Below are 25064 nucleotides of genomic sequence, written 5' to 3'. Positions count from 1 at the left end.
TTGAGATGTGCATGCAATAGGGAAGAATCGGGCTCCTCTTACCACACCCTGATTTCATCTGGGCTTTGAAACCTCAAATACTTGGGCTTTGGGGGAATTACTCCACATTTACAAGGGTGAAAGAGGGGCATCAGGCTTCTGGGACTCACCTTGTCTACATGTACAGTATACACCCTGAGCAGACCTGGTTGCCAGAGCTCCTTTTACTTTGGGTTTTGTGGTTTGGTTCTTTCTAATAACTTCTGTAGCAGCATCTGTGGAAACCTTCAGGTAAAGCCAGAGCCAAAGCCAAGATGCGCAACCTTTCTTCAGAGTTTTGTAACACACACAAATTACAGAGGGTGAGCTACCGAATTTCCAAGCCAGGAACACCACATATCCCTGCTGAGCTGATCCCTATCTAAGCAGCACTAGTTTAATTGTAAGCAGTTCAGTAGAAATGCTGTAATTTCTAAACCTGGTCTAACTGAGGACTAGCTTGGCTCAGCTCAACTGAAGGAAACACGCTCCTAAACAAATGACCTTAAAGAACCCAACTTGCAAAACCCCAAAATAAACCACCTTGGACAGAATTCACCTTCGGCAGTGGCTGCTTTTTCAAACTTCTCTCTGTAACTGCAAAATTGAGATTTTAAATGTAAAAGCCAAGATCTTCATATAATTGCTTCCTTGCCAGCACTGGCCCTGAAGAAAAACTGCTGTATATTGGGAAAGCTGCAGCACTGCGATGATATGAAATATTACCTTGGCCGCTGTCTCTGCGAGCGCGCGCGTGAAGCCCCTGTAGTAGGTTGTAGAAGCAGAGCAGGATGATTGCTTATAGACTTTCACCCTCCAGAAGCAATCGTGCCCAAATTCATGAGCTCAGTTCCTGTCTCAATTCCGTTAGAATATTGCTGGTAAAGAAGATACAACTACAAAAAGACAATCATCTATCCTGGAAATTCCCACCCTCTCAGTTCTTTAAAGATATATATATATTTATGTCTCTACCATTCAATGGTAAATACTCTGCTCTTCATTTTATTTGCCAAATTGCCCAGAATCTGATGCAGATCCTTCATTTGTGCAGCATTCAGAAGTCACTAAGCACAAATCAGCATGTGAGCACTGCTGAGGGTTGCAGAACCTTGCAAGAATTTTAACCTCTTACTTAACAACGACAGATCTTAAATTCTCTGCACTTGCTATCAATTCAAATATGGAGATCACTTACAAAAGTCCTTCATTATTCCCAATGATTAGCTGAAATGAATCCCTTATGCCAAGGTGACAGTCTTGGGTTTCAGTAGAAACAGTCTGTGGCAAACAAAATGCATGTTCGTATTCATACATTTTAATGCACGCTGCCAATCACTCAGAAGAGCAGCAAAATGCAGTATGTGTAAAATAAAAAGCAACAGAAGAACAATAGAGTGGCTTTGGTTTATTCTCATCCAAGCGCAGTTAAAGCAGCAGCAGTTGCAACAGCAGAGCTCAGCAGATTTCAACGGGAAAGGAAATATTAGTCAACAAATCCTTAAAGTTTTCTGAACTTGCCAGTCAAGGTGGAGGAGGCTTCAGATGCTTCCGAATCAGACTGAAGAAACAGGGAAGATGGGGTAACTAAATTATTTTCTCAATATTATCTTGGATATGAAGGAATAATAGCTTTATGAAGCTGTTGGATAATAGCCCCTGCCCAAGGAATTCTGCATGTAAGAAATTTCCTGGACCCTCCACACAACAGAGGCAGAAGAAACCCCAAGGCGTTAAGCCAGGTATCTTTCACAGTGGTCAGGGGTAAAACTGTAACATATTGCAGCTAATTTCTTAGCATTCACTGTATGCCAGTGTGAGATGTACAAGAACAAGACCCCCCTTCTGCTCTTTGATGAAAGAAATAACCCACTCCAACCCTACTAAATCTGTCTACCACCACTTTATGTTTGGGGCTTTTTAACCTTCGTCCTTTTCCTCCTTACATAATAGCCTTGCTGGTCTTACTTTGCTTCCTCTTTCATATTGGAGCAACTTGAGTAGTGCCCACCCTGGCTTTCTTGCAAGACACTACACACTATAGGGCAGCTGGCAGGATGATGCCTTAGATGCCAAGAGACAACTCTGAAGGGTTTTTTTGGTGTGTGATTTACCATTCCTGCTTCAAATGAGTAACTGAAATCTTCTCTTCAGCAACCTGGATCTCGATAAAAGCAAGCAGGAAAAAAATTGCAATTAGCCCTAGTATTTCTAAAGAAACCCAAAAACAAATCATTGCAGGTTGTAGTTCTTCAGCTCTTCAATTACTGCAGATGCCAAAGTAAGAAAAATCTGTATTTATAGCACTCTGTCCAGGGAACAAGTTTTTAAAGCAAACAAAACTGTTCATTTTTGCAGCCTGGGAGAATGCCAATGTAGTCCCTTACTCTGACAGTGCTGCCTCATTATCTTTCATCAGTTTATCAGGTATTTTATGCTTTTACTGAAAAAAAACAAACCCAAAACCCCACAGGTCTTAGTTTGTGTGTAGAGATGAAGAGGTAAAACACAATTTGACCATCTCATTTCCTTCAGTGGGATTAAGTTTTTGGTAAGGCTCCAGTATTTGTTGGAAACTCCTAGTGGGCACTACTTCCTCACTCTACCCAAAATAAATTCACCCAATATTAATCATCCGTGAAAACAGCGTTGCTTTTTCACACCACTGATACCGTTCCTGTCAAGTGCCCCCAGCAGCACAAGAGCAATTGCGCTTCGTAAGGTGGCTGTCAGAGCTATTACTTGTATTCTTTCATTCATCTGGCCAAATTCTGACAACACGCCTGAACCCGAGATGCACTTTGTTCTCTAGAAACGTGTCAGAATAAAGAAATAAGAAAAAGATGGGGGAAGGAGGTGGCAACATTCAGACTTTGAGCCGTGACACCTGTCAAACACCAGCAAAACCCAACTCCCGCTTCCAAAGCCCGGGCTGCTCTGGGGAAGCCGAGGCTTTCCCAGCGAGCTGCCTGCACCCAGATCCCCCCTTCCCTGGGCCCTCCCGGCTCTTTACCTCCCCCCCGGCATCCGGCCAGCCCTTCCCCGCCCGGTGCCAGCGGGGCCTCCCCGGCTTCCCCTGGAGCAGGCCCCAGCTCCCATCTCCTTCCTCCCGCGGGAAACGACCTTGGCTGCGCCGTGCTGCCCGGGGGCGAGCCCCTCTCCGCCCCGGACATCTCCCGCCCCACCGCTCCGCTCCACAAGCAGCCCATGGGCGAGCCCTTCCCCTCCCCGGGGTCTCGGAGGCGCCGGGCCCACTCCCTCCACGCCGCCTCGCTCGCTGAGGTAACCCTCGCCTCGCTGAGGTAACCCCGGCCTCGGCCAGCCCGGTGCTCCCCCCCGCCGCTCGCTGAGGTAACCCCCGCCCACACCCTCACACCGGTGCCTCCGGGCCGGCTCCATGCCCGCGCCCCGCCCGCCGGCTCCAGTCACGCTCCCTCCCCCGCCCTCCGCTCCCTGCGTGACCATCTCCGGGGAGGGGGTGGGAGCAGGAGCTTCTCCCCCCTCCCTCCCCGTATCCCACGCGCTTTTGATTGGCCGGGCCGAAACGCCCATCAACGCGACCCTCAATGCTGATTGGCCGCGGCGGCAGGCCAGGACACAGCTCCCGCCCCGTGGGAGTCCCTCCAGCCCTCCCCGGCACTTCGCGGCAGTGTCCTCAGAAGACTCATTGGGCTGAAGGGCCGCTCCAGCGCTGGCGGCACATCCGCTCGCCCATTGGCCAGCCACTGTGTCAATCTGCCTAACCGCAGCGCCCCATAGGCTGGCGGGGCGCCCGGGGGGCGGGGCGAGGACGGGCTCCCCCCCTCCCTCGCCCTCCTCCGCGGTCCCGCCCTGTGACTAACTCCCGGTGTGAGTCACGGCGCGGCCCGTCAGCGCCGTTAAATGCCGTGTGCGGGCGGGCGGCGCTGCCTGGGCTGCCCCGGCCCCCTGCGTGCGGGCGGCCGCCTCCCCCGCCTCCTCCCCCGGTACATGGCTGTCGGGCCGTACTTGTCACGGTGTCACATCCTCCCCACCGGCCGCGGCCCCAACTTCCCCCCTAGCTCGGCTGCTGCCGCCGCCCGGGGCCACCGCAGCGGCATGGGATAGAACACAGCCGCCTCAGCTCCTGGCCGCCGCCTCCGTCGCGCAGCCCGGCGCCTCGCCGCACGCTCGTTTTAAACTGATTCCCTCCTCTCCGGTTCACGTTCCTCACCCGTGCGTTCCCCCCTCCGCCCCAACCTCTGACCCCCGGCCGCCCCCCGCTCCCCTCACCGCCTCCCTCAACGGTCCTCAACGGCGCTCGCCGCGGAGCCCCCCGGAGCGGGTGAGTGCCGGGCACGGCCTTCCCGGGCTCGCTCCTTTCTGCCTGCTGGGATGGGAGGGAAGCGGGGGTAAGGGGTGGGCGAGGGCCCGGGGCAGCCCCCGGTTGTGCGGGGAGGCGGGCGGGGGGAGCGCGGTTGCGGGCCGGGTGTCTCCGCTGGCTGCCAACTGTTTGAAAGTTGGGGGCATTCGCCTCAGCGCAGCCTGGCAGTGGCCGCGGAGGCACTTTCCTCCTCGGACTGGGGAAAAAGGGGAAATTCAATATATATATATATATAAAACCCGGCGTCGTTGCCAACTACAAATGCATGTCATGCTGCCGCTGACACGTTTGTCTGTAATTTCTATTTTATTTCCCCCCGCCCCCGCTTGAAACCGCGGTTGAGGCTGTGGCAAATATGAGGGGTAAGGGGCTCCTGAAAGCTGCTCGGGTCGAGCAGATCCCTCCAGCCCAGGCTCTGGATGCTGCGCTAATGGAAAGCCAGGGAAACCTTTCTTATTTCAGGTGCACCATCCTCCTCCCCACCCTGCCGTGCCTGGATGTTTCGCTGTTACCTGGGCTTGACTTGGCGTGGCAGGAAAATGCGTGTGTTGTAGGGTGAAATCCGCAGTTTTGGTGGCTTGGATTGGTGCGGGGAGAGCTCAGTGTAAAAATGGTTATGTCTGTGTTTCATTGCTATCGATTTTTATTTCTTTTTCCCCTCCTTAATGTATTTTTAGCAACCTGAACGTGGTGTGCGTTCATCGTGTGCCATACGTTTGGAGTAGCTAAAATGCAGTAGATACACGGAAAACCCCAGCAGCGTTTCCATACACAGTGCGTCTGAAGCCTCAGTACTTTGCCTGGTTTAGTTATTAATATTAATTGCTCCATCTTTTGTAATTCGTATCATATGGAAACTAATTGCTGAATTGAAGGCTTACCAAACCTCACAGCGCTCCAAAAATCATCTTTCTCGGTTACCTGAAAAATAAATCTACTGAACTTTTGTTAAGAGGAAAGGCCAACACCGTTCTGAGAATCCTCCGCATAAAGTTTCTTTTTTCAAGGCAAGCACTCTTGTAAATAAGAAGTAGTAAATGTGGCTTTAGTCAGTGACCACTTAAGTCTAAAGTATGCTTAAGATCAGCACATTTCTAGAGGAAATGAAGTCTTCGACAAAATCTTGTCTTCTTTCTATCTTCAAAGAGAGGGAGGGAAACAAAAAAAATCAGCCCTGAGATTGATACCAAACAAAATCAGCCCTTATGCCAAGGAGTAACTTAGCCTATGTAACCTGAAAACTTACTGAATTGTTATTTTGCCTTATTTTTGGGTGGGGTGGTGGTGGTGGTCCTCGAGCTGTGGTCTCTTAAATCAATATGAAGTGGGCTTGCTTTCTCCTCTGGTACTAGTTTAGCACCGGTGTAACTTCATTAACTTTAATGGAGTGAATTTGCATTAATGTGAAAAGTAATCAAGAAACCCATGATTTTAGAAGGCCCCTATAGTAGTGACGTGACAAGCTCTGATTCCTTCTCTCATCAGACCCAATTACGCCACCCTTACTCATGCTGAGTGGCACTTTACTGCGCAAGTACTCCCTGCGATGCTTGTATGACTACTTGTGTACAACAGTACCAGTCCGGGTGAGGTAGAGTGGTGCTTATTTCTTCATAACTCTTCCCCCCCCCCCCCCCCCCTTTGCTTGAAATAAGAATATATTGGATAACTATTTTTCTTGGGTGGCGAAGAAAACTTCTGAGGACTAAATGTAAAGCTGCTCTGTTAAGTGACTGTACCAAACCCCTTCCCGTTTAAGGCTTCTGTGCTACCAGTGAAACAGGTAAGTTTTCTATGTGTTTAGCTTTCCCTTGTTGCTATGGAAAGTAAGAAAAAAATAGTTGAAAAACTCATTCTTGTCCTGAAATTCCTCTGTGCCTGAGGGAATCCATACCTACATGTTGTGTTTGACTTGGAGTTGTTTTGGGGTTTCTTTTCTTCCCCTCCTTCTCCAGAACCCCCCAAATGATTCACAATGAATTGTTTATATGTTTGCTATTGAAATCACTGGCAGCAGGATCAGGTCCTCAGTTGTTTTTCTTTAAAGCAGTTGATAATGGCTTGGATGTGATGTTGTAAAATGATAATATTACCTGGTGTGTCCACAGCTCAAATCCACTGTCTTATTACAGTCTCAGAAGAAAGCTCTGTACTAATCATCCTGTAAAGAAAATAAGTCTAACAAAGCACAGCTGCCTTCTGCCTTCATGTTCTTATTTATAAATCTCTTGAAAGTTTGCTTGATACTCTTCCAGAACAAGACACAATTCTTTCATGTTTGTTTCATGTTTTCACTTCCTCCTATGACTGTGTTCATAGCTAAGCTTTTGTGTCACTGATTGAGATGTTATTGTAATTAACATTAATTATGAAAACTAAATTGTTTTTAGAGGCTCTCTAAATCCATATTGAGACTGTCAACTTGTTTGGTGAACAAAAATCCAGACATTTCACCATTCTCAGACAAAATAGATTAACCGGTTCCAAATTAATACACGCATGGGAAAGCATAGCAAAATTAAGCTGTTTTAGCTCAAATGGTGCATTGACTCTTGATGGAGATGGTGAATACAGTACAGTTGGATCTGAAACATCAAGGCAGGGTAAACAGGGAGCAAGAAAGAGAATTAGGTACAGCCATTCGGGGAGGGTGTTTACACTGCAGAGTTCCACCACATTCTTTCCAGATAGGCAGTACTAGATTAATTGGGCCGGATTCTGCAGTCCCTGATGGAGCAAAACTCTCCATGAAGTATGCTGGAGCTGTCTGCTTGGTTGCAGACTGCTGAATATGGTTGAGAAATGGAGAAAAATAACAGTGTTTGTCATTAATTATTCACGACATTTCAGATTCTAGACTTGAAGAAGATATCTTCCTTTAATTTCATTTAAAAGGTGTTCCAGGTGTTGGTTTTTTTTTTAAAGGGAAACCTATTGATATATTTTTGAAATATACATATTCCCTATAGCAATGGTAACATTTTATAAGTGTTTTGTATTGTCAGTTACAGTGACATTCACGAAAGTCTCCATGTCTGATTTGGAATCACCCCCTTGAAACAATTGTGAGCTGAGAAGGACGTTAGAATCTCTTCATAGAAATTGTAATTGTTGCAATATTTATATGCTATACTGTTGTATAGTCTCGGGAAGAAAAAAATAGGGGTGGGGAGAATTTAAATGAGAATTTGTTGTCACGATATTGAATCCAAAAATAAATGCAGACTAGCAGATTATTCCCTGTCTTAAAAATGAAGTGTCTCTAATTTTCCATTTAAATAAGCAAAATTTGGTTTGCAGTTCGCTTTGGGTAATGAAAGGGGGTTTTTTGTTTCTGCTTTCAGTGCAGTGGTCCTCTGGAAAGTTAGAAACGGTGCCCTGGGGCTCAGCGGAGTGGAGGGTGTATAATTATACAGAAGGCTCCATAGCATCAGTGAATTAGCATTAGCAGCTGAGTGAGTTTGTTAAGCTGTAGAGATGGTATTATGGAAATCAATAAAATGCTGATTTCTTATTGCAGATTCCATGTTAAAAAGGAAAAGATGCTACTTGTTTGTCTGCTTTTCATGTAGGCTTGCCAAACCATTAGTTGATTTGGAAAGGCAGGTTTTTCAGTTCAGACAGTAAGTAGTCAGGTTTGGTTTTTTTTAACTCTTTTTAAATCCCTATTTATTAGATTGTCTTCCAGAAATCACACTAACATCCTGGCCTGCAAGTGGCTTCAACTGTGTCTGCTTGTCAGCAGAGGCAAGAGTGAAGGTCACTTATTTTTTCTTATGACATGCTGTTGTGGCATTGTTGTAGCCCTACTGCTGTATGTTCCTGATATCCCTGCTTCTGCTTTAAATTAGATTATCTGAAGTGTTTGGAGGGTTCTGATGAGATGCACTGAAATCCACGGTAAAAAAACATGAAACAGAAATAGCGACCTTAACTGTTTTCAGAGGTGTGAGTCAGGAGGGCTGATATTAATCACTGTAAGATCTGTAATATCCATTGGCCTTTATTTCTTTGTCTCAAAGCTTCTCCTGCTTTTATACCAGAAAGACAAGTAACCAGATCATTCATCACATTAAATGCCTACAGAGAAATGACAGATCGACAGCCTTATGTTGAGTACTGTGTAACATGTATGATGCATTAAGTTCTGATCATCTATATAAAACATTTTAATTGGGAGGAACAGTAAATGGGAATGGCTGTTATCTAACCTAAGGACTTTGTTTTCTTCACTGAAATTAAACTTCAGTTCATAATAAAATTCTTTTGTGTTAATGCACGTGTATGCTATGACCCTTGATAAAATACTCTGAAATATTTTATTCAAGTAAAGATACACTAAGAGCTTTGGCGAAACCTGTCTGCCTTAGTGGTGGGCAGCATAACTAACGGCAGTCCAGTGGACTTTATGGAACTAGGAAGGTCCAACTCAGCAGCTTCTCCAGGGACGCTGCAGCGAGCATCTGTTTTGTGACATGTGAGCAGCGTATGTACAGAGTGCAGATACAGTGAGGCGTGCGGAGCATGTTCTTGTATTAATAGAAACAGTTCAGAATGCTGGATTTATGATGCAAGCAACAGTAAAGGTCAGCAACTTGGAAAATTAATAATATGGCTCATGTTGACATTTCAGAGGGAATTCTGATGGGGGCGTGGTTCCAACGAATGTAAACTCGCCGCTCCGGCCGCACAGATAAAATGGACAGCCTCCCTCTTATCTCTTTGGTAATACAAACCTTTTTTGCTGAGAGACTGGCAAAATTATGTGTATGTTTTCCCTGTGCCTTATTGTTTCTGTTAATCTCTAATGAAATAAAGCCAGTGAAGGCCAGTGTCTAAGCTTTTACTGCTCAGCTACAGCTTAGAAATGACATTCCACTTTCTAATGATTATGAGCAGGTGAAGTCACAGGAAGGGTGGGGGAGTTGGAGTGACAGTGTGCAAGTGAACTCCTGATTCTCTAAAATACTTGCCTATAGTTGTAGTGATCCACAGAGCTTCCTGTCTCAGCATTGCCATGGGTGTCCAGTTAAGGGCAGTTTAAAAACACAGGGGGAGTGGAAGTGGGGCGGAGGGAAGCAAAAGGGGGAATAAAGAGATCTCAGCTGAACACAAACCCTTTTTAGCTCCTATTGTGTGAAACAGGGAGGAAGGTCCCAAGAAATGACGAGGATAAAGTCTTTCATAACTGCAAAATTACAGCAGTAATGGTGACTCTGAAAAAACAGCTCCTAGATAGAGAAGGCGTTGTAGTCGCTTTGCTGTCCTTTCCTAAGCTGTTACTGATGTGGTTAAAGCATTAGTTCTGAGAACAAGTTTTATTGAGAGCTTGATTTCTTCCTCTTCAAGATTTAAAAGCTTATACTCATATCTTTGCTGTGGGGCAAAATAAAATACTGCTGTTTGATTATCCAAATCCAGCATTCTCATTTTAAAAAAGGAAACAACCAACAAAACAACCAAGACAAAATGCACCCTGTTTTTTGTTGAAATGAAGTCTTTCAACATATACTCCTGTGGATGCCTTTGTCACTCTTGGTTCTCCTTTTTGGTTTTCTTTTTTTCTAATAATCTTTTAATCATCTGCTTTCCTTCTTTCTGTCCTGTTGAATTCCTTTTCTGTTAGTTTTGATTCTCTCAACTTCTTTCCAGCCAATTTTCTCCCCATTTATTGTTCTTTCTAGTTTTAATCAACTACCAGTGTTGCTGCTTGCTTATAGAATCACATTAACAGCTCCAAATAACACTTCTTTATGCAGGGTACAAATAAATAGCAACCAATCATTCCTTAAAAAGCTACAGTGGGAACGTGAAATCTGGGGGATCCAGCTCCTGATTTTTGTGGCCCACACTTCTTGGTTTTGGTATGGTGAGTGGTTGTGCTGCTGTCATGCAGTGCTAAGGCACATGTTGAGGTATGAGATGCCAGTAATATTTAGTGTTCTTTGCCCTTGGCAAAGAAAAGGTTCACCACTGCTGACCCATAGTCCAGAAGGAAAATGTGAAGGGAGAGCCTGTTGGAGGTGTGACATGAGTTGGAGCAGTCATTGTGAAGGAGTGAGGACCACAGCTAGAAATAATACCCAGGTGTCATCAGCTTCAGGCACGTGCCCTGTGCTGTAGCAAAGCAGGAGGTTTGCTGATTTTATATATACATATATGTTCTTCTTGTTCTATTTTTTGTCTGTCTTCTCTGTTTTAGTCTTTTCTTGTCTTCAGTATGTCATGGCTACTAGTGAACTCTCAGACTGCATCGCAGGGATGTTGTAAAGACTTACTGGGTTTTCCCTCATCCTGTGCTGGATGTTTGGCTGTTGCCAAAGAAATTGAGGTCAGAATCAGGGCTTCTTGAGTACCATGCACCAAAAAGTATGTCTGTATGTGCTGAAGGTACCAAAATACTCTTTAAAAAAAACCCAAACAAATAAACAAGATTTGTGGCGTTAAAAGAGCTAACATTTGGTTTGTGATGCAGTGTGAGAACTAAGGTAAAAAATGAGATGAGTTTTCTGTGGTGATTTAAAAGATAAAAGGTGCAGCCTTTTTAAGAGAACCATCGAACTATTAAAACATTTACAAAGGAATACACCAGTTCTTTGCTGAACCTGCTAATTTGAAGGTTTTGAAGGTGAGCAGCCCTCCTTCCTGTGAGAATGAACATACGTGATAGTAAAGTTCCTGAACAGAGCCAAAGTCTCTAGGCCTTGTGGTGGTGATGATTGTTGCCTGATAGAAAGTGGAAGAGGTAGCAGCCAGATATGCAGTGGGAAAATGCCCAGGAACAGGGCATCCTTCCAGCATTCAGACAATCCAAAGAGGCTGATTTATTCCCTCTTTTCAGATATTTCAGTGCAAATTCTAGGGAAAGGCAGTGTCTGTCTTTTCACATTGGCAGATTTTTGTGGCATTCCCACCTCAGAAAGTCCAAAAGGGGCAGGGAATAAAACTAAAACCCCTCAGGTATAGTCTTCTACTCTCCCCTCTGCCATGTTCAAAATGAGATACTCTTTTCTTGTTCAGAATAAAAGCTGTGATAATCCATTTCCTTTGCTGTGATAATCCATTGCCCGAATGTCCTGGTGGCATAATTTGATTGTGGTGCTTGGACAGCTATCCTATCACTCCTATAAAACAACAATGTTTGAAATGTTTTAATCCAAGAAATCCAGAGTTAAAATGCTAACAGCAGTGACTAATTGCGTGCTAGTGAGTATTACTGTATCTTCCTGATTTATGTCCCTCATTGGCCAAGACAGGCTTGCAGATGAGCTCTTAACATATTATTTAACAAGATGGTAGTGCTCTGTGTTTAAATTGCTTGTTGCTGTGGGCTCTTTTTATTCTCCTTCCTCACTGTGGGGATCAGATCTTCTTACTAGTTTTATGGGAAAGCCATGCCTCCTTCTGGAGCTGCTAGAGGATGAGTGAACAAACTGCATAGGGCTTCTTTCAAGAGCTAAAGAAGTAGCCTGTACTACCCAAAAAAGCTGAAAATCCTTATTATCTCTGGGGCTTTTCTGTGGTTTCATTTTTCCTTTTTCCTCTCCCTTTCTTCCCTGCTCGAACCCTGTTTCTGAAGGAGCTGGAGCAATAACCCAGCCTATCTTACATCTTTCCATTCGGAAGAAGGTTAAGGTGGGAAAGAAGGTCTGCATTGGACTGCAGATGTTTTCTCTCACCCTTTCGTCACCCCCAAGTCTCACTTCTTCAACCTGAAAAATATTGGAGGGAAAATTCCCACTTGAACACTTTTTCCTGTCTTTAATGAGGGATTAAGGAAAAATCCCTCTTCTACAAAGAGAAGAATACTGCAGATGAATGCATCTAGCACCCTTTAGGAAAGGGTCACCACCATGGGGCTGCTGCTAGGAAAGGTTGCCAAATCCCCGTAGACTTTGCACCAGGCTGTTGTGAAAGCCCTATAAAATGAAGTTGTTGCATAGCCAGTGTGTGCATGCGTATTTCTGAAGGCTGTGCTGGATTTCTGCCATGCCACAAAACCCATTAGAATAATTTATAATAAAAAGTGGGGCATGGATTTCAGAAATGGATAATGTGCTGGGGGAAGGAGGAAGTGGATGCCAGAGAAGGCAAATCTGAAGGTTTTCCTGGTCAGTGGATGTACCCCAAAGTGCAGATTTTCTGTCACTGTAGGGGAAGAAGCTACTGGCCTCGCTTTTGTTGTCAGAGGTGACTGCTGTATGCTTGGCTTAATATGCATATTGCATGCTTATGCATTGCTGTTTGTTGGTTTACTTGCAGTAGGACTCAGGATATTCCAGGTTCTTATGGATAATCTCTGCTCCAAGGACTTCACAAATATGAGAGAGGCTGGAGGAAAGTAAATAGGTGGGAATTTACAGGTTAGTACTGAGATACAGAATGACATTCACAGGATGCAGGGCCCTTGAGAGGAGTGTGAGTGTGTGGCAAAGGTTCTGTGCAGGTGAGATGGGGAGGAGGATACCTGAAGTGGCCTCCAAGAAGAAAACAGGCATCATGCAGGCAAGTACTCTGACTGCTGAGCCTTCCATCCATTCTGCATTTATCAGCCATCTAGGCCTAATAAACGTGTGAGTTTTGGTCCCCGGTGTGTCTGGAAAGAGATCCTTTGCTTTGCTTCTGCATTACAAGTCAGTCCTTGGTCAGTTTAGAGCTCTCGACACCTGATCCATCTCTTGGACGCCTTCCCCTGTATTTGTCATTGTGTGATGTGACAGCTGTGTAAGTGGAGTTATTCTGTCATGTTCTGTGCAGAGAAATGCTGTGGAAATGGGAAAGCAGGGGAATGAGGCACGTGAGGTGTGTGCATGCAACATGACGCTTGACAAGGCCAGGGAGAAGTAGCATTGGGGTTTTGCACGTGCATTCCTTGGGGCATAAAGTGTCATCATCTTCAATTCAGTTTTTGCTGCAGTGAAGGCCCCTGAGCATGTCTGTAACACAAAACAGAAAACAGAAAGAAAATGTTTTCAGCCATCATCCTAGCATTGCTTATGTGTGTATGAATCATTCCTCGTCCATCTGGAAGGATGAGATGCAGAGATCTTTTCTATGGAGGTATCTAACATACATCCTCATAGCAGCCAGCAATTGGCATGACAAAAGGGTTACAGCTAGTGGCTGGCACTTTTCCCATCCAGCTTGCCACTGGAAAAATAATGCTTTTGCAATGTGCTGCTTCTTCAGGCACCAGTGTGCACAGCCAGTCCTCAGGACATGCAAACAGAGCAGTTGCATGTTGTTCGCTCTTGTTTGTGGTACCTCCTTGGTGGCCCAAGCACTGGGAAGTGGGAGTAACAGCACTAAACTGGTTTTCTTTATTAGAGTGTGACATGGAATGGATGGAAGCAGTGGGGTATTCGTGGAATATCCCCAGGTGTGGGAAGAGGAGCAGCAAGGCATCTTGCACTGCCAGTGTGACACAAACTGTGGGTGAAGACCTTGTTTTGCTTCTAACCTTGTATGCTTTGCAAAGGACAAGGCAGCATTTAGTAGTATTGAGTGCACAGGAAAAAAGGTCTGGTTTTTTAAATGTCATACATTGTTCATGTAAACTGAGTACCTTGTGTATATTCTGTCCTTCACTTGATTTGCAAGAAGACTGAGGCCCTGCCTCAACTAACTTAGTCCCAGGTGTTTGTGTGATGTCAAGAAAGAATTTTGTATTAATTTACCATCTTTTTGTGGAGGAGTGTTTAATGTGGTGTCAGAATGGGCAGTAGGAAAAAAGGGCCCCTTACTCTCAGTACTCTGTTCTAGCAAATCTGCTAGTCTTTGTTGCTGAGCGTGACTGAAAATGTCCTCATCTTGCAGCAGTGACCAGCTGAATGTGCAGTTCAAACCTAATTGTAGAAGCTGGATGTTCTTCTGAAGCTCCTTGAGGCAGTCTTGAAATCCACCAAACACGTGCCCATGGGATTGGATGTGTCTTTGCTGCTTCCTTCTTCTGAGGGGCAGTTGGAGATGAGGTAGAGGAGAGTTGAGGATGCACTGCCAGCCCTAAGGGTCTTTGGTGCATTTAATGAGCTGGTGTTTGGACCAGTTGTTCTCAGAGCTGGGACTAGTGGCTCTCTCTGGTGAGTGCTGAGTGAACAGGAAGCCTCTCTGCTCCCTGTTCCTGCTCTGCATTTTAACCAGGGTCTGTCCTGCGAGGCAGGCTTATTTCTTCCGCAGGAACAAAAGTCACCTCTCCGTCTCGCACAGGGTAGTCTGGAAGTTTAGGGCACTGCTCCTGCAAAGACCTCAGCCTTTACTGGGATGGGAATGGAAGGGGGGGAAACGTCAGTCTACCTCAACGTGGGGGAGCTAAGTCCTACTCTGCTGCATGGAGGATACAGGCTTGGGGCCACTATGCTAGTGCCTTGTATAGGAAGTGAAGAACTTTGGCTTTTTGGACAGGTTCCTGTCTTTGTGCATGGATGGAGGAACATCCTTTCTGCTTCTTTGTGATGGTTGAGTTTAAGATGCAGCCGTGTTCTTAACATCTTTTGTTGGATGACTCTGCAGCCGCAACATTCTGAGCTCAGGGGTGTGAAGTACTGGCCTGTTCCCTAGAATGTTTTGGGTTTGGGGGAGGAGGAGATGGCCAATGGCATTTGTAGGCTTTCAGCAGCAGAGTTCCTGTTCTGAGGTGGGAATACATGTGCCCCTTTCCTTTGGAGCTGTTGTGACTGCAGGCAGGGGCTGTGAAACCCTCTGCGCTGCTGAAGCTGAACAGGTACAGTCAGAGACTGTATCTGTCTGCTTCCTCCCAGAGTGCTTTTGGGAGGACACTCTGGAGCTGGGATGTGAAACCATGTCATAGAAAGACAGTGCTCTGGGGAGTGAAATGCTTCTGCATATCAGGGCTCGGTGCCGGACTTTGTATTTGGGGAGAGCTTTTCTTCTACTGTGTTTTAAGCTTCTGCTTTTATCTTTCCTCTGATACGTTACAGTCTGGAGAAGACCCTTCAGGCAGGGGTGCTTTGTTACTTTCTTTAGCTTCATGATTGCTGTTTATACTATAGTATAATAAACACAATTGGCATTTCTGGCTTATTTCAGGGTGTGTGCTTGTGTGTGAAAAAGATCTGGATATGTTAATTCTGCCGTCTTTCTTACCTGTGCCTGAGATACTGTCTGCTTATGATCTTTCCTGATACATAACAGCTATGGAAATAACAATCTTGATGCTCTTGAAAGCATTTCAGTAGCTTGACTTTGATAAGTAATACAGCTGTAGTAGAGGTGAGGGGTGATATGTAGTCTCTTGCTTTGAAAACTGGCATCTGGATGCTGCAGAGCATGGTCAGCATCAAGAGGTTGTTCCACTGCAAGCTTCACCTGCAGTGTCCAGTTGCAACATATGCTCCATGTATATAAATTCAGCTCTTACTTATTTTGTGTGACAGTTCAGAGTTCAAAGTCTGGGGACCCCTGAGGCAGAAGAATTGCATTGCTGTTCGTATGTGTATGCTTAGCAGGTATATTTTCTGCTGTAATGTGTTCAATATCTTCCAGTCTGAGTAAGCGGTGGGTATTTCCACTTGCTGAGAGGCTGAAAGCTAGGTTTTCATGACCTAAATTCCACCTAATGCTCTGTGCTTGAAGGCCAGGAGTCAGCTGGAAGGAAATAAAAGATACAGGGACTTAGGTTCAATTTAGAGCATGTGAATCTGGCTCCTCCTCTCCTGTGATACCAGTGTGCCATAAACATCAAATGTAGGAAGCTAGTAGTGAATGGTCCAGGCCACTGGCAGTATTTTCACTTCCCAGAGTGTTTCTAGATATACTGAACTGCACTTGCCACCTCTAACCCAGGTCCAGTTTGAATTCTCAAGTCATCTTCATCCCATCAGTGTTAGGTAAGCAAAGAACCTGATCCAAGCTGCTTATTCCTGGAAAGTTCTTGACATCTCACAGCGTTTGCCTTCAGGAGGGTAACTGGAGGGGTGGGGGAAAGGCCTGGAGCTATGATAGTGCATGTGCTGTTTTCTGGCTTTGGGTTGTTTTCCTTGCTGTTTTTGTGGGTTCTTTTGTTTTTTCTCTTTTTAAGTCCGAATCCTTGCATGCACCTGTGGCCTGGAAGGACTAGGTTATGTTCTGTTACCTGTCAGCACCAGAGAGATGGGGTGTTGAATGAGGAAGATGTGTGGGCTCTCAGACCTGGAGTGCTGGGGGTGCTTTGCAGCATTCGCAGTGTGTTTGGCTGTGGGGGAGCTGAGCCCTCCCAGGCTTGCTTGTGTCCATAAGGATTGTGATCTCTCACTGTGCTGGCCCTGGTAATCTCTGACTATCAATCATCCTCTTCTCTTTTGGAAGAACTTTGACTTAATAATAATGAGAGATACATCAGCTTGAGTAATTTCTGTTTGAAGATTTTAAGCTCTGTGAATACTGAAGAATATCGCATCCTAAGCTTTTGAACAGTTCTGTCTGTAATACAGTGCTGTTTCTTGGAATGATTTGTTTCAACTATAGGCCCAGTTTAAATAGAGCTATTTAAGTATATGCTGCTTTTCCTCATACATCAAAAAGTGAAGTTCAGTGAATAATGAGTTACCATGGGGCATCACAAGGAGATAAGAACTCATCATAGCTTTGCAATAGATGGCAATGTCATTAAAGGAAAAAAAGACTTCTTGTCTATAAAGCTTAATTGGAAAAGGAGAAATCTTGAGTGGAGCTTTTAGCATGCTGACCAACTGGAATATTATTGTGATAAGAGCAGATTTCTGTGTGCAGAGGGTGTCCAAGGTTTTGACTGCTGCATGAGCAACACAGCTGTGGTATATTTTCCTATGTGTGCCTTTTATGTAGATAAGCGACAGTACCTGATTTCTGGTCCTGCAGGGGAAATGTAATACCCTATTAGTGAGCAGCTTTCCGAGATGCAGCAGTTGTCATTAAAACTCAGCAGTGGACAATGGAGCTGTATTTGGCAGGTGCGGACTTTCTTTTTTTAACTTAATGGCAATGACTTGCAGTTATGTCATGCTGTAGTTTTAAACTGTGCAAGGCGGTCTGACTCGTTTATGTTCTCACTCAGGCTTTTAACATGCACACACAAGAAACTGATTTCTGGGATTGCTTATCCTATAGGTTGGAGGTAAGGATGACCAGCCAGCCCTGGTGTACAGGGGCATCAGGCACTGAGTTTTGTAACAAAGCTGCTACTCTTGAATTTCCCCATCTGCAGAATATGGGTCCATTCTACCGTTTGTAAAGAATTTTAAGAGAAGTGATGTGCAAGATCCATGCCACTTTTCTTCCCTTTGTAGTACTTACTTTAACTTATTGCTTCCAGTAAGTAGAATCATTTTACTGCTGTGGTCTTGGTGATAGTTAGCAGGACACCACGAGCTGCCCATCTGCAGCAGCTCTGCTGGAAAGGTCTGATCTGCAGGAGCCCTTGTTTGCTCTTAAGGATGAAATGCAATTGAGCATCTGGTGAAGCCTGCTCTTTGGTAGAAATTAACTATAAATATGTACCTGGGGATTTTTAGATCATTAGGCTTAAATTGATTATTTTCTACCAGTTGTAAGATTCCTAAAACCTGCATTTTCTCCTTCCATAATAAAAATATCAGTTTGGTGGGCAAATGATATGGTGGCAATAATAGTGTGTAAGGAGCAGGGTGAAGAAAAACACAACTTCCTGCCCTGTGTTGTTTCTCATCTTGTTTTGTTTTGGGTTTTTTTTTTTACCTTCCTAATTATGTGGAGTTGGGAGAATGAACTGGTAGGATATGAGTGTTGCCATCCCATAATAAGAGTTGTGGTCATGGTGCCATGCAAGCATGAAGCTTCAAGAGATGGTGATGTGTTTTGAGGACAGACCAGGAATAATTCAGGCCTGCATATGGCTTTCTCAGGTAGAAGGTAAGCTAAGGGAATGTCTACAGAACTAGTGCCCAAACCTGGAATTGTGCTCCCTGTTCCAGTTAAACCAATACATAAACAAACCAGTTCACTTGATGTTCCCATTAATTTGGACTGCTTACCTTTCCAGTTTTTCCAGCTTGTGATTTGAGCAGAATGAGACAGTAGGAAAAATGACAGTCTGGAACTGGCTTGACTTGTCTGCGTCTCTCCCCAGAAAGCCAATTTCTTTCCTACCATCAAAATAGGGAATGGATCCGCAGCTATTGTTCAGGACACCTGAGACTCCACAGCAAAATCATCTGCCACTGCCTAGAAAAGGGACAGCAAAGGAGAACTTGCAGCGCTTTGCCAGCTCCTTCTGTGCCTCTCTACCTACTAGGGCTTTTCTCCACCGTACAAATGGCATAGCAGCTGTGGCTTGAAAATCACTGGGGCTTTCCCCTCACCCTGGGGTATTTGACTGCATCCAGCCCTGGCACCTTCACAGGCACAGGCAGCAGAAGCTGTGTGTGGCCAGTGTCACGTCTGTGCGCAGAGCATGATGCTTCTGACAGCCATGCTTTGCCTGTGTGTCCTTCTAATATGACCACAGTGCAGAGAGGCGGCTGGTCCTTGGAAAGACAAGTTGTGCTGTTCTTCTGACTTGAGGCCTTGAGCCTGCAACAACCTGGAGCTTTTTGTCCCTGAAGATAGGGAGTAGCCCAAATAAAAGCCTTTCTTGAGCCTCTTGTCCCTGAAGATAGGGAGTTGCACAAATAAAAGCCTTTCTTTTTAACAGAGAACCAAACTCTTGGGTTACTGAGGGATCTTTGGGACTGGTTGGAGTGGGTTTTGCCACTGTGTATGTGTGTGTGGGGGGGGGAGCATGGTAGAGAGAAGGAGACTGGGTACTAGGTGCAGCATTTAATTTGATTGTGTAACTCACCACAGCATGCTCGTGACGTGTGTTTCTGACTTAGACAAGAACCACTGAAGGTTCAGAGCTCCTCCATGTCCTCCCCCTTCCAGGAAGTCCTGACAAGCTTCTGGCTTAACAGTCAATAAGTCCACAGAGCCCCTTGGTGCTTTGCCTGTGCAAAGAGAAGTTGGCAGTGGGAGTCATTTTCTTGCTTGTGTTGCTGACTGTGATAAAAAAAGTCTGCTTTCTTGACCTGGAATGATGCCGAGGCAGTGTGCAGGCTGGAGAATGCAGCCAGTGGTCTTTCCCTCATGCCTTGGGTCTTTCAAAAGAGATTTCTGTAGTATCAGAGTAGACCCTAACCTTCCATGGGATCTCCTGGTTGAATTCAGAGGTCGGTAGCTGAGATCTGAGGTCTGCCTTCTGCTCAGGCTCACTTGGATGTCAATTTTTATATAGCTCTGCATGGAGCACTAGTATAGACTTTGATGTACTGTATTCTCACCCAGCGCTGAGGGCTCCATGCTTTTGTATGCTGCTTGTGTATCAGTGGATACAGCTGGTACGCTCACCTACCGAAAGTGTTTGTTTTGTTCCCTTGATATTGCTAGAAGCCATTCTCAAGTATGTTCTGCCAGACAAAATAAAACAAAACCTGTGAATCTCAAACTTGGAATCTCGAAGACGACCAAGTGGGGAAACTGCATCTTTGGCAGCATCAAGGCCCCCTGACAAACAAGATCACAGCAGTGATCCGTGTCTCTTGACACTTTGGAGATCAGAAGTTGGATTTCTCATACTGAAGTTTGCCAGCCTCTTACCAAAAGAAAGGGAGGGGGCTTGGAAAGAGTTTGTTTCACTGGAAGAAGTAAAAGGGATATGCTGAAAACCTGTAACTGAATTGGCTTGAGCTTATGATCAAAGCTCTTGTGGTAATTGGCTGTGATCTATAATGTTCACACATTGCACAAGGATGGGTTTTCGTTTGCTGCTGGCTTGCCTCCTTTCTCCTTGGCACAGAGAGGAGGGAATAGCATGTCAGGTGTCAAGAGGCAGGAAACAATCCCCTATGTGCACCTAAGGGACTGACATTCAAGCACTGGGGCTGGGAATAAACTGTGTCCTAGACCAGGAAAAACACTGAGTAAATGACGCTAGAGTTGTTTGGTGTGCAGAACAGTGCCTGGCAGAGGAGATGCTGGCTACAGCACTGCACATCCTCCTGGCCTCAGTGGAGTTGTGCTTGGGGAATTGGAGAGGCTGAAATCCCCTTTGTTGCTTCCGAATCCAGCATATGTGATAATCTGTAGGCTCCAGTGGGAGAAATCGAGAGGATTACAAACTCCCAGAAGGTTGTTTGAACGCTGTGTGTACTTGGATGAGGAATACCACCTAGGACAGGAGTATTCCTCCTTCTTCAGAAGGAACTAAAGATCAGCTGAGACACTTTGCTCAGGCATTATTACATAGTAGCGTAAAACTCAGTCATGAGATTTTTATTTTTGAATAGTTAGCAGATTAGGGAGTAGTGATAGAACTGATTAGAGCCATGATTAACTGTGGTGCTTTTGATTTTGTGGCTGAACCAAAAATGTGGGTTGGTTTGAACTCAAAAGATGAAAATCTTTCGCTAACATGAAAAATTAAGATTTTGGGTAATCTTAAACCCAAGTATTTTGGATTGTCTGAACTCCTTTAGGTTAAAGAGTGATTGAAAACAGCTTTCTAGTTTTAGAGAAATAAGAATCTTAAGGGATGTTCATTGAATTTAAATTTATTTCAGTCCTCCTGAATCCACATTTTGCTGAACATAAATAACATGGGACAGATTCACCTGCAGAGGGAAAGGGAGGTAGTCACCCCAGCTGCTCATTAACACTCGTAGTCTCTCCTGTATGACAGGAGTGTAGTCACAACTGTTCACCTCCCTTATTCAGAACAGCACTGTGCCCTTGAAATAGTTCTCCAGACCAAAATACTTCCCACCATCTGTAACAGATGAAACTGGAAGTCAGTCACAGTGAGAAATAGAGCTGAGTTTTTTTCCAAAGAGCTGTGTGCATGTGGAAGGCAAGAGGAAATGATTCCCTAATGAAAAAGCAGTAAAAGAGCTAAACAACGGTCAAACCGTGTAGACCAGATGCAGACAGAGGCTGAACCTATTTGCAGTGCATACGGAGAGTGCAGTATAAAACTGCAGTATAAAAAGGTGGCCAACCCAGGGGATATTAGCATGCATAGATAACACATATATGTAGATAATACATGCAATGATACATTCTGAAAGCCTGTCATCAGAACAAATTGCAAAGCACGGAATGCATGCAGGAGTTCAAAAGGACATAGCTGGAGAACATAATACCAAGATCACCACAGAAACAGTGATCCTGGGGGTCACTTTGAAGCAACCCTTTAAAGCTCTACAATGCATTGGCAAGCAGTTTCACAGAAAATGAATTTCCAGATAGGTGCTGGAGCTGGGTGCAGGGAAATTTCAGGCAAATGAATGCAGAAAGGATTGGAGCCAGCCTTATAAAAGTGAAAAAATAAGCCCCCTCAGGTTCACCTGCTGGGCACAAGATCAGCCTGTGTGGCAAAGCCTGTGTTGGCATGTCTGTAGGTCAATACCATGCAGTAGTGCTTTGCTATGGAATAGAGAGTCTCATAAGCCTGATTGGAAGCGCTCTGCAAACGCAGTTGTACAAATGTATGTGCTGAGCAGTGTTCTTAAACAATACAAGAAGCATTTCAAGGAAGAGTGTATTAAAGAAGTTGTGTTGAGATACTGGTACAGGTCCTTGCATCCCAGTAGTGTGTATGACCCGTGCTGTGTCCCCTTGGCCCTGAGACATGAAACAAAAGGTGAAAGTGTTTAAAAATTCTTGATTCAATGTAGTTACCGACCAGGTTATTAGCATATGATTCTGGTTTAAAGAAGTAAATGCTATTTGAATTGCTGTCTGTATACAAAACATCTAACTGAGCCTACCTTGAGAACTCTTTACCCCAGTGTGGTTACATGAGGAAGGTACAGAGATGAGAAGACTTCCAAAAGAGGAAATTGTGTCTAGACTTCAAAATGCCAGTTCTCAGTTTTGTTTTAGGTGGTGATATCCTGTCTGGTGTCTTTGAGCCTGCATGGAGGAGAAATAATTGACTGAAACAGTAACATAAGGAGATGCCACTTGTCTTTTCAGAGTAAAAGTTCCAAATTTTCATATTGAAAATTGTCACCAGCCCTCAAACTTTGTCACAGACTAGAAAGGAGCGTATCTTTTATTGTCTCATAGTGTATCAATGAATACCACTGGCCAGCAGTGATGCAAAGTGTTCTTGTGAAGGCAGTCTGCAAGGTCTTGACTAACTTGTATGCTGTAGGCAACGTGCCTTCTTCATACCTTTTATGTTAAGGTTAAATATTTTGGCTTCTTTCATGTCTTAGCTGTTTTGGGGGTTGGGATGGATGTCCTGATTCCAAGCTGACTTGATAAAAGTATACATAGAACATTGGACCTAAGAAATTGAATTCACTATTTTCAGTAGTTCAAATTAAGTTCCCCCATAAGTTTTGCATATTCTGTGTGTGTACTGTGTCACTGATGTTGAGAGGGGGATCTCAAAACTCAGTAGTTCCCTAAATGAGGAGGAAAACAATTATTTATGTTGTTTGTGGTTAACCTACAGAGTAGTATTAATGGTCTGTAAAACCTCTTCAGGTAATTGACTCAATAGAAACTTCTGAGAAACTGTTTAAACTTGGAAGCTCCATGAGAAAATGGGATAAGAGGGAGTTAAAATCATGGGGAGGGCGAGCTGGTGTGCATATGAAGATCCTCTTGTGATGTGTTTGTGGGAAGTAAGAAGGCAGAGTGTGTATTTAGGTGCTGAGGGGAAGAAGCCATCAAGTGGAACCAAAAATCTTCAGTTCTTTCACTCACATGACAGCGGCGGTCCATGCTTGGAGGCAAATACTGGAAACTTTACTTGAGGGGCAAATAATTGCATTTTTATTCCTCAAATTCAAATAAGCTGAGGTGTTTTTGCAGGCAGAAATGATAATGTAACACTTAAAACTTCAAATGGATCCTTATAGCCCCTGAGATAATTATATTTGTAATGTGTAAAAGTTGTGCTTGAAAACAGGACTTGTGCCTTCCTTCCCTTCCCATCTGCACACGTTCACTCACAAATAGTCTTCCCCTTTACAAGGAATAAGTTGATAAATGTTATGAAAAAGTCAGACTTTGCTGCATTTTTTTTTTTCCTCTGGACTGTTAATATGTTTTAGCATATTCTCATATAACAAATTTTAATTAAGTGATTTTACTTAACATCGACCTGGGGCTTTCCTAGTCTTAGAAGAGAAGGGGAATGCAGTTACTCTGAAAACTTTAATAGTCCTAATAAAACGCAGCTATTTCTTCTACGCTGTCAAGCATTCAAACTTTCACCTAAGTCTTTTTATTGATGGCTAGGCATTGCTTTTTAAACTCTGTAAGCTTCTTTGTAGGGGTTTCAGGGGTATCCCAAGCTTTCTTTTACTCCATGGTATTTTAATGATGATTTCATCTATGCTGTGATAGTTCTTGCAAGAAAGCTGTCAGTGTTTCCCTTTCTCTCCTTTGCAGTTTCTCAGAAGATGGAATGTTGCATATTTTTTTTGTTGGTTTTACTTCTTTTTGCCATAGAAAATAAAAGCAAGTTGCTTTTCCCCCACATTTGTGTGTGCCCACAACTAGACACACAGTCTTTCTCTCCCACATGCATGCACGCATGCAAGCACACACAAGGAGTTTGTTCTTGCTTGTGCACAGCCAAAAGAGGCTGGAGAGAGCTGTCTTCAACTCAGTGGAAATTGGCACCATCCCATCTGCAGTAAACAACAGCCTGACGTCAGCTTACGCAGCAGTGATAGCAGTATAACTTGAGAGATTTTTGAACTGGCCAAGCTGTTGAAAGGCTATCGCTGGGTTTGATAATCTCTGGCTGCACTTGAGAGGAATTGGTGCAGAGGTGGGGGAGAGGAATAGTGGCTAGTGACAGAAATAATAGAGCAATTCCTGATAACTTCATATGGGGTGGAGAGGTGAGTTTTCAGTCTTGCGCCGAAGGGTCTTTTGATTCCCACCTCGTTGGCTGCAGTTGTTCTCTCCAGTGTTATTCCAGGTTCTGAAATCTTGGCTGCTCTGTAGAACTCACATTTGTTCCATGTTGGAAGTCGGAGAACAATTAAAGTGCCATATAATAGTCAATCAAGCAGATGATGAAATTTGACTTTGCTATTGTGTTGAATTAAGCACTTTCATTATGATTTTAATTCCTGATGTTTGCTTTATTCAGTTGTAGATACAGCTCAAAGAACTGAGTCTGGCGATGCTGAGATTTTTACTAGTTTCGTATCGTCAGTTTCTATTACTAGGATATGAGTATATAAATCATAGAGGCCCTAAATTGTGACCACAACACCCAGAAAAGGTTTACTTGAATGATATTTGGTTCTTCATTATCAAATTAGGCTAGAATGAAAGTACCATTTTGTGGTGCTGGTTCCAGATAAGGCCTCTAGCAAAGTAGCTGTTTCCCTGCAATGCTACAAATGCCTTGACTGCAAAGTTAGCGAAGCCTCTGCTGCATTTCTGAAACAGAGCCACTGTGACTTAAATTTAATAACAGATGGTTCTCCTCATAACCCCACAGTTGAAAGAGACTTCTCTATTGTTCAGTACTACCGCTGAAAACACATTTCCATTATGAACTTACAGTGCTCTTATGCCAAAACCAACAGTTAAAAATGAATGGTTTGCTCTGGTAACAGGACAAAACAAACATGAAAATCATTGTGTTGTGTGACAGAAAATCGGAATGTTAAAATTAAAGGTTGATAAAGCTAGCAGAATAACTATTTGATGGGCTATTCTTGAACCAATGACACTTCCCAGC

At 44.3% G+C, this 25064-nt stretch overlaps 1 protein-coding gene across 14 annotated transcripts in view; it reads left to right on the top strand.

Moving 5' to 3' along the window:
• The first annotated feature begins 3859 nt into the window (after nucleotides 1-3859).
• Nucleotides 3860-25064, top strand: part of SERTAD2 (SERTA domain containing 2) — an 83951-nt gene continuing 62746 nt past the window's right edge. For 5 of the 14 annotated variants that reach the window (XR_010613343.1, XR_010613340.1, XR_010613342.1 and 2 more), the window contains exon 1: nucleotides 3860-4321. The gene's annotated coding sequence lies outside the window, so the exon portion shown is untranslated. Of the gene's footprint in view, nucleotides 4322-5037; nucleotides 5368-5845; nucleotides 5952-6051; nucleotides 6144-7365; nucleotides 8791-25064 lie in introns of those variants that run through there. The other 9 variants (XM_065682243.1, XM_065682246.1, XM_065682248.1 and 6 more) reach the window with 6 other exon arrangements.

This window comes from Lathamus discolor, chromosome 5 (genome assembly GCF_037157495.1).
Source record: "Lathamus discolor isolate bLatDis1 chromosome 5, bLatDis1.hap1, whole genome shotgun sequence".
NCBI lineage: Eukaryota > Metazoa > Chordata > Aves > Psittaciformes > Psittacidae > Lathamus > Lathamus discolor.
Note: the sequence above shows the minus strand (reverse complement) of the source record. Positions and strands in the feature narration are given on the sequence as shown.